The 8,982-nt window shown below is 41.0% G+C and overlaps 1 protein-coding gene across 2 annotated transcripts in view; it reads left to right on the top strand.

Moving 5' to 3' along the window:
- Nucleotides 1–7,912: 7,912 nt before the first annotated feature.
- IL31RA (interleukin 31 receptor A) overlaps nt 7,913–8,982 on the top strand; it is a 43,651-nt gene continuing 42,581 nt past the window's right edge. Inside the window, exon 1 of one of the 2 annotated variants that reach the window (XM_071802121.1) lies at nt 7,913–8,211. The gene's annotated coding sequence lies outside the window, so the exon portion shown is untranslated. Of the gene's footprint in view, nt 8,212–8,239; nt 8,982 lie in introns of those variants that run through there. The other variant, XM_071802122.1, reaches the window with a different exon arrangement.

Here is an 8,982-nt window from a genome sequence, read left to right as displayed (position 1 = left end):
GTCTTAGAAAACTATGGGCAGTGGCTGTAGTTAACTGGTTTTAGTGTACTAGCTTGTCATCACTACTGCAGTGTAATACTATCAAGCAGGATTTCCTTGCGATGTTGTCTTTCTGAGTCAGCTAAAATAAGTTTCAATATCTAATCCTTACTAAGCAGCTCTGAACTTTAAGGAATGCTGTATTTTGCTCCTCCTCCCCTGTTCAAAGTGAAATATGGACGTAGTCACAGGAGATGGGATGGTTTCTTACAAAAATATACTTTTTTCCTGGAAAGATGAATGAGGTTTGAACTGAAAGAAATTTACTCCATTTTGGCCTTCTGGTGCACTTTGCTTCTACCACTAGTAGCATGGAGGTGAAAATAGGCCAAAACTCAAAAAATCTAAACTTTCAACTCTCCCCTCCGCTCCCTCTACTTCAAAATGCTGTTTTTTTTCTCCCTTTAAGACCATTATCATATATCAGTTCAAACAGAAACTACCCCTGCAGCTCTGTTCCTTGGGCTTCTCAGTCTAAATGTGCCAGTCATACAATAAACTGAATTACATTAAAGGAAATACATGGTTTTATTTAGTAGTCTGTATTTTGAGGTTATATGCAGCATATTCATATTTAAATGTAGTAAGTAGAATATCCCATTCTTCACTGCAATGAAAGAATTGCGAGTGTGCACTGTAAGCTTTTTTTGTAGCAGTTGGTCTGCTCATACTTCAGAGACCGCTTCTAGAACTGAACATACTTGCTTTATTTACATCTACTGTCTGTACTGGTGAATACGTAACCCGCTCCAACTGCACCACTTCGGGAATTTTTCTTGTGCACAATGACTGCAAGTACAATATATGCAACTTAAGAATAGAAAGCAATGATTTATTGGAAGGTGTAGATAACAGGTAGCATGTTAGTCCTAGCTAAATGTTAAAATACCCTTCATAAGATATCTGATAAGTCATGAGGGTGAACCTGACCTCAGACCACAGCAACAAAAATGCCCGATCTGACAAAGTAAAGACAATTCGTACCTCCCAGGGAGTCAGGATGAGTATCCAGATAGGGAGTGTTTGGATGCACTTGACTCCCCCTGCTATGTCCCCAACAGACTGAGGAGCTAAAATCATTCTATGGATCCCTAATGAGAATTTCAGAGACTTGGAAACAAGTAACTTGTGTCAGAGACATCTCTTAAACTGTCCTATTCCAGAAGTGTGGTGATTTAGCAAGTATCTTCACAGTCTCAAATTCCAGGTTAGTTATGCTTGCTTCCATAACTGAGCTAGGGATGTTTCTTTATAAAGAGCAGTTGTACTTACTTATTGCATTTTTCAGTCATCAAGATCTACCTCAAATTTGCAGGATTAGTGTGGTTTGCCACTCTGGAAAGCTTCAAAAAGCACTTCATTAATTGTGCCAGCATAATTGAGAAGAAAGCCTCTTTGTAGCTGGTACAGTGGCTGGCCCCAAGCTGCCCAGCTGGAGACTGACAGTCTACAAAGTCTACAATCCCTCTGCTTGTTCTAGGTAGAACCCTCAGTGAACTAAAATCTCATCACCAGTGAATGGAGTTCTTAATGCTCACAGTCAGTTCTTAATCACAACATATGTGAAATTCAGCATGTGTTTGGGGCTGCCAAGAAAAATTGTGGTACCTCATTGCTGCTCTGGCTGAGATGCCAGAGTTCTTGCTGAAGTTCTTGCTGGGCTGCTGCTTGGTTGTACCAGCCTACCCTTAGCTTCTCTTCTGGGAGCTGGTCATAGCTGAACCTTCTGTGAGTTTCTCTGTACAGACAAATTGGTTTCAGGATTGGCAGCAAAGCTTCATGTCTGATGTGCCCTCACTTTTATCAGCATATATAATCTGATTGATTTCAGAGGCAGCAGAAAGAATATACGTGAATGTGATGTGTTGGCCCAGGTAAATGGCCAAACTCCTGCCCACTTACTCCCCACTGCTCCACCTCAGCAGGTGAGAATAAGGAGGAACAAGAACAAGAAAGCTCATCAAGATAAAACAGATTGCTTACCAATTACCATTGCAGGCAAAACAGAATAGGCGTGTGGAAAATTAATTTTATTGCCAGTTAATATATATATATATATGTAATTATTGATTCAGATATTGGGAACCAAAAAGACAAACATTGGAACAGAGAGAATACCTCTTGTCCCACTTCTCCAAGCTCAACTTTATTCCAGGAACTTCCCCTCCCTGCCTTGTTATTGCTGCAGTCTGCACTCACTCCCTTTAGAGCAGCAACGAGGGGCATAGGGAGGATCGGGAAGGGGGTGTAGTGGTCAGTATGTAGAGGTTTCATGCTTCTCTTTCTTTCTCCCACCTTTCCTTTGGTGTGGCCCAGGTCTTCTGCTGGCTGCAGAGACTACTGCTCTGGCGTGGGTCCTCCGTGGACTGCAGGAAATGCCTGTTTTGCTGAGAAGTTACATCCCTGCTGTAGATTTTGAGGGGCAGCTCAGCAAGGGCTTTGCTCAACAGAGATTCAAGAGTTTGCAAAGCTGATAATTAACACGTTTTGCCTTTGAAGAAGCTACTTTGGCTCTCAGAAGTTTTGTATATGTCACCTGTGTGTGGCTGCACCCTTTAATTTGGAGAAGTGTGGTGCTGTTGGGCATATTGCCTTTGAAAGCTGCTGGCTCCAGGAATAATGTGAATCTTTTCAAAGCTGAAAGTGGTGGAATAGCTGTACAATAAGCTGTTCTCTGCTACACAGCTTTTTTTTTTTTTTTTTAATCTTGGTTAACATGTTTGTTTGTGAGAAACTAGCTTTTGATGCAGGTGGTTGTGACTATGATCTCCTGCAGCTCCCCCTGTGCAGTGTCGCTATGTCAGGAGTAACTCACGCTGGTTGTGCTTGTCATGGCGAGTCTCTGATCACTGTGGTCTTGGGGGGAAAATCAGAGGAAATGGCATCTTGTAGTCCTCCTATTAAAGGCATATGGGATTTTCACTGATTCACTTGGTCTGTACAAATGGTTTTAATTATGTTTCTCTGCCTTTATATTTGTAGTAAAAAGTTCGGGAAGCTTGTGTTACCATAGGATGAAAACGGGAAACATTTCTGCACTAAATCTCCAGGGGCAACACTCTGGGGATAAAGTGTCCCTTCTCTGCCAGCGTTTTCACAGATTGCAATTACAGCTGCTGTCACGGTGTTGCAACTCTGTGAAGGAAGATGTGATGGGAAGGAAGTATTTCATAGTTCTCTGTTCTGAAATGGGTAACAGCTTTGTGGCCTTCTTAGGAAAACACCTGATTCTTTTAATGAGGAATAAATCCTCTCTAGAAGAGAGATTAACAAGATTCACAGATAATTACACATAGCCATTAAACCTTTCTGTGTATATTAAGTGTGGGCACAGCAATTGGTACATTTCTTACCCTCTCCTCTTACTTTTGGAGTGTTTGCCTCTGAAACTGCGTAGAATTAAAGTGATAAAGTTGTTTCACGTTATTGTTCCTTATTCAGTGATACTGTAGTCATAAGCTCGGCCAATGTATTGAATTGAAACCAAGGCTGTAGTCATAAATCAGTAATTTAAGAGCATAGTTTTGAGGCTGTTACTGTTGTGGACTTTTTATGTTGTCCTAAAATGAATTTTAAGGAGGACATAGTTAATTTTTCATTCCTTAAATGAAGCCTTGTATAGACGTTGATGCTAGTAGATATTAGATGACAAGTTATTTATTGAAAAACAGAGTTTTGTATACTCTGTTTGCATACTGACTATTTTCACTGGGTTTTCCACCCACACAGGCTAAATCAGTAGGCAATAGAAAGATGCTTGTGGTTTTCATTTGTTTGTGGTTCTGCAATGGCTTAAGAGGCTGAGTACTGACTTTCATTGACTAAATTTAGGGGAATGAGGTGGTTCAGGTCACTGGCCCAGGAAACAGCGAACGTAACAAGTGACGTAGGACCAAGCGAGCTTATACAGGATACTGTGAGCACGAGTACTGGCCTAAGAGGTAAGTCAGGAATGTTGATGAGGTGAAGGGGAGACTGAGGCAGTGCCAGCTTTCATTGGCTTGCATTGCTGTGGAATTGTACCTTTAATAAACTGATAACCATTTTCATATGCAGAAGAAAGTTTTATCCTGTTATTGACAGGAAAAAAATATTCTTACAATTGTAGTTTCCATTAGATGGCATGGCTACACAACTAGGTGACTTTGGTGATCCTGTAAAGCAGTCAGAATGTGACTGTTTGCAAAGTGACTTTAAAGCCCTCCTACTCGTCTCCTGTGACATTAGCCTGCCAGATCTGAAGTCATAGCAATTTTAATGTTATTGTGCAAGGAAGCTGTAGGTTCTGAGGGAGTTAGAATTTCTGAGTGTGAATACAAGAAACTACTAATTTTACTTGCTGTTGTGTGCATCAGGAAAGCCTTTTTTCAAAGAAGTGCTGCTGTCCATTCAGTAGCTAGAAATACGATAGACAACATTTAAAAACCATGTTTCTATTCAAATAATTAAAATAGTTGAAATATTAAGTTACAGATTGCTTTTATGTTAATCCATTTTTAGCTACAAAACCTGTCCACAAAAATTGTGACATGACTACCTTTGAACTCCTGTAAAACTAAATTCAAGTCTCAATCAGGCAGTCTTTTGCAGGCTATAATAACATTAGTATTAAATTTGACTTGAGAATGTGAACAAAAAAGACTCGGTATAAGAGGTTTTCATCTAGAGATCAATGATGTAATATTTTTCTGCTTCCTTTCACAATTACATTATGACTACAAATTCACAGGAAAATAAAGTTATCGCTTTGGTATTTGAATTAGCCAATACTTTGTGTCAAGTGTGGAGAAAGTGCCTGGTTTTCAAGAGAATGGCTCACCAAGATCTGACCGAAACCTTTGCAGCAGGATGTGAAAAGAAGTATTACTACAAGAACTAGGGAACTTGTGTGGATTGGAAAGCCTTAGGCATGGTGGGAATAGATGGGAAGGGCAGAGTTAAGAGGAGACTTAGGTTTGATCTTGCCTTGGCTGGGCATTTGTGAGGCAAAGTAGAAAAATTACCAGAGTAGCTCAGGCAATACTACTTTCTCAAGATGTGTCACTTCCATGTGCATCTTGACTGCTTCCTTGCCAACAGCAATGGGCAATGGCTTTTCAGGATGCTGGTGAAATGGTTAATGTGGACACAGCCAGTTTGCTTCTCATCGTGGTTACTATTTTGCCCATTCATACGAATCTCTTTGATTCACTCATTTCTGCCTTCAGTTCACTGATGGGGGGGTAGGGCAAGAATGTTTAGCCTAGAACTGCTTTCAGTAAATAATTTTAGGATTATTTACAACTATCATAAATGGCTGAAAAAGTGAGATGCAATTAGAAGTGTCTTACTTTTCCTTTTTTTTTTCTTTTTTTTTTTTTTTTACTTCCTTGAATGAGAACCTGGCCAAGTTGTCCCTGAAATTTCAAAATGTTTTGATTCTTTTCTTGTGCAGCTCTGGCACTTGGGTATTTTTGATTTTACACATTTTGCATCCCAGTTGGGTGGATGTATGTGCAGCTCAAAAATGTGGCAGTTTTTAACTGTTTCTTGAAATTACAGTTCCCAATGCTTGAGGGTGTCCTCTGTGTGTGGATGACTTTTAGAAAATGTTACTGTCTCATGTTTTAGTAGTTGTTGAGGGAGTGGGGGGAGGCCACTTTTCTTAAGATATCACTGGGTCTTCAACTATTTCACGGTTAAAAACAACTTTGTCACTTGATGTAAAATTCTGTATGTTTTCCATCGAACTGCTTTCATCGAGACCACACTGTTGAATGCTGAAAGGTCAATTTGCAGACTGGCTAGTGAAAATGCGCATCATTTTTCCACTTAACTACACAGTTCTATGCCAAAACATTAATTTATATAGACTTACTGTAATTATACAGTGATGTGGTCATACATAATACAGAGGAGAAATGCTTTTCAAAACAACTGCTGTAAGGTAACAAAGTAATGTGTGATAAGGTAATGCGTGGTTCTGCAGTGTCCTGTCTCATCCTGCCAGCAGGGACAGCACAAACGGCTCCCTTTGGCAAGTGGCAGCATCTGGGATCAGCTGGTCCCTGGAGCAGCCACCCCTGCATCGCCAGCCAGAAGATCACTGGTAGAGAGGAGTGGGCAGTGAAAACAGTCAGTTGTGCTTTTGGAGGCACTTTCTTCCTCTGTGTTTCAGGACTAGCAGCTTCATTTTCCTCCCTGCCTCAGGACACAAGAGTTAGTCCTTTTAGAGCATTCATGCGCAAAACAGATAAAAATGTCTCTAAGTGTGGATATGAAAATACATTTTTGGCATGATTTCTGTTATACTTGAAAGGTTTCCTCTCTTCAGTGGCAAATCACTTTTGGTAAATAACATCACATGTTTTTGTAAGATGTTTTTTCAGGTACTACTGCTTTCATTAAGTGCCCTCTGCATCCTGGAATCTTCTAAGTGCTACAACCCAGTCAACACAAAAACATTTAAGACTGTGAGAACTTTAGTTTTACCATGTAAATGGTCCAGAGGCAGTCAGAAGGATGACTCAAGGTTTTTAAAATTTAAGCACTTGCTTAACTATTTTGTTAGATCTGGTGCAACTTTTCATCACTTTAAAAGACTGAGCAGCCATATTTCAATAAGTCAAAACCCTAGTGTATTTATCTGTCAGCACAGGTAACTATTAGACCCAGTCCAGAACAGAAGTCCAAATACATTTAAAAAAATATGAGTCTAGTCCTGCCCTTTCTTTCATACTCAGTAAAGAAAAAAAAAAAAGAAATTATTCTGGTATGTCAAGGAGAGTTTTGGTTACAGTTTGGGTCTGTTTCTGTTGAATTACATTTGTTTAGTGTTACCTAGTAGTAAAATCAACTGAAGTTTTCAAAATACTGCTATGCATGCTAATGTATTAAAATACTTCTGAATATCAGAGGGAATTCAGAATGTCAAAGCAGTTAACAGTGCAACCTTATACTGAGGTCATGGATGATGGGAGATGGCAACATCATTAAAAAACTGAAGACAGAATTAATAGGCTACCTGGCTGAATCTGATGATTAGCTAAGGAGGGTGATGGCAAACAAGTGCTCTGAAAGTTGCTGGGAGTGTTGAGCTTGTGTGTTCCTGGCTGATGTGAGGGAAAGAGGTGTGCAAAAACGTGGGCAGGACAAGTCATGACAGTAGGAACCAGTCAAGGGGAGTGGGCATCAGCCCACCAGCAGCCTGGCCTGGGACACAGGGCTTGTCCCTGGGGAGGCTTTGCTCTCAGCCACTCTGCTCATTTATAGACTGGGATCAGCAATAGTAGGAAAAACCCCACCAACAAGACGACAAAGAAAGAAACAAAAAACTAAAGGAAAAAACCAAAACAACCCCCAAACCAAACAAAAGACAAAAAACGCCAACCAAACACACAAAACCACAAACACACGAGCACACACACATAAGAATAAACATAGAAAAACAATCCCAAAACCACCAAACAAATGAAACTCCAAAAACCATTGTAAGTTATGAATGCTGACAGATAATTAGCATGAGTAATCATGGTGCATGTGAAGGTTGAGGCTGTGAAACTCACTTTTGAGCTCACAGTACCAACCGGGCCGTTCGTGGTTTCTTGTAACACCTAAATGAAACAAAAGGGGGATTTCCTGAATCCTGCCATTAATGAATAGGCACAAAGCAGTGAGAACACTGATCAGGCTTTGTGCTTTTGCATGTAGACTATCATATGAGAAAGCCAGGGGCTAGGGGAACTGGAAGAAGGTGAACATCCTGCAGATAACACTCCAGCACAAAGTTAATGTTTTTAATTGCTCTGATCTGAGACTCAAGCACTCTGCCCACAGGCGTGAGGGGCATTGAGGAAGGGGACATAGATAGGGCAGAGCTTGACTGACATCCAGACTGATCAATAAGAGTATTCCATCCCACTAGCATCATGCTAATTATTTAAGGAGACTTGGGAGCAAAGTGGTCTTCTGGTTCTGCTCTTCCGTTTTCTTGCTTGCTTGCTCTTTTTTTGTCGGAGCCGGGGAAGTCTTTGGTGCAGGATGTTTAGTCTGGCTTTTGCCGTTTTGCAGGGGCCTCTGAGCCTTTCTGCCTTTTTCCTCTTTTCTCTTTCTGGGATCGGCTGTTTGGACCAGGTGTGGCTTGCTGGGACTGGCTGCTCAGTTGTGGACAGAGTTCATGAGGAATTGCCTTGAGTATATTTTATTTCTATTTTATATGTATATTTACTACTAGTGTATTAGTATTTTGTTACTTTACTAAACTGTGTTTATCTCAATCCAAGTTTCCCCCTTCCCTTTTGATTCTCTCCCCTATTAGGGGCGGTAGAGGAAGGAGTCAGTGAGCGGCTATTGTGGTTGTATTGCTAGCTCGTGTTAAGTCATGACAGATACTAAAATGCATCTGTTCTTGCAGAGTGCTAAGAAAACACAATCCGTGCTTAGTAAAAGGTACATTACTGGGGACTTCAGATTTCCATTTACTAACTTCACAGAATGCATCTTAATTGCAGTATTCTTTCTGTTTTATTCCTTTTTATGTTGTTGATAGCTGCAGCTTTCTTCAAAGTCATTAACTGGAGTACATTTGTTAGTTTTAAAAGGGATCATAACTTCAGTTACTTCTCTTGTAGTGCTGGTGCATGAGGTATATTAGTGTGAGTGCTCCTCAGTGATGGCTGTTACCTAATATGATTGTTTCGCTGGGCATGTTTACATAATTTAAAAGCATTGTTGAATTGACTCATCTGCCTCAAAATGCTGTTGTGTACACCACTGCAGAGCCGACTCCTTAATGCCCTTCCAGAGTACCGAGCGATTTGTGCCAATGCGCCCTAAAAACCTGCAGCTGTGGGAGCTGCAGGCTGTCCCTCCTCAGGGGACAGCAGGGTTGGGTCAGCATCCCCCCGCCCGCGGCCCTGGCTCCTCCTGGCCGCCCGTGGGCGAAGGGCGGGCGGAAGGCAGCGG

The sequence above is a fragment of the Patagioenas fasciata genome, chromosome Z, assembly GCF_037038585.1.
Source record: "Patagioenas fasciata isolate bPatFas1 chromosome Z, bPatFas1.hap1, whole genome shotgun sequence".
In the NCBI taxonomy this organism is placed as follows: Eukaryota; Metazoa; Chordata; class Aves; order Columbiformes; family Columbidae; genus Patagioenas; species Patagioenas fasciata.
Note: the sequence above shows the minus strand (reverse complement) of the source record. Positions and strands in the feature narration are given on the sequence as shown.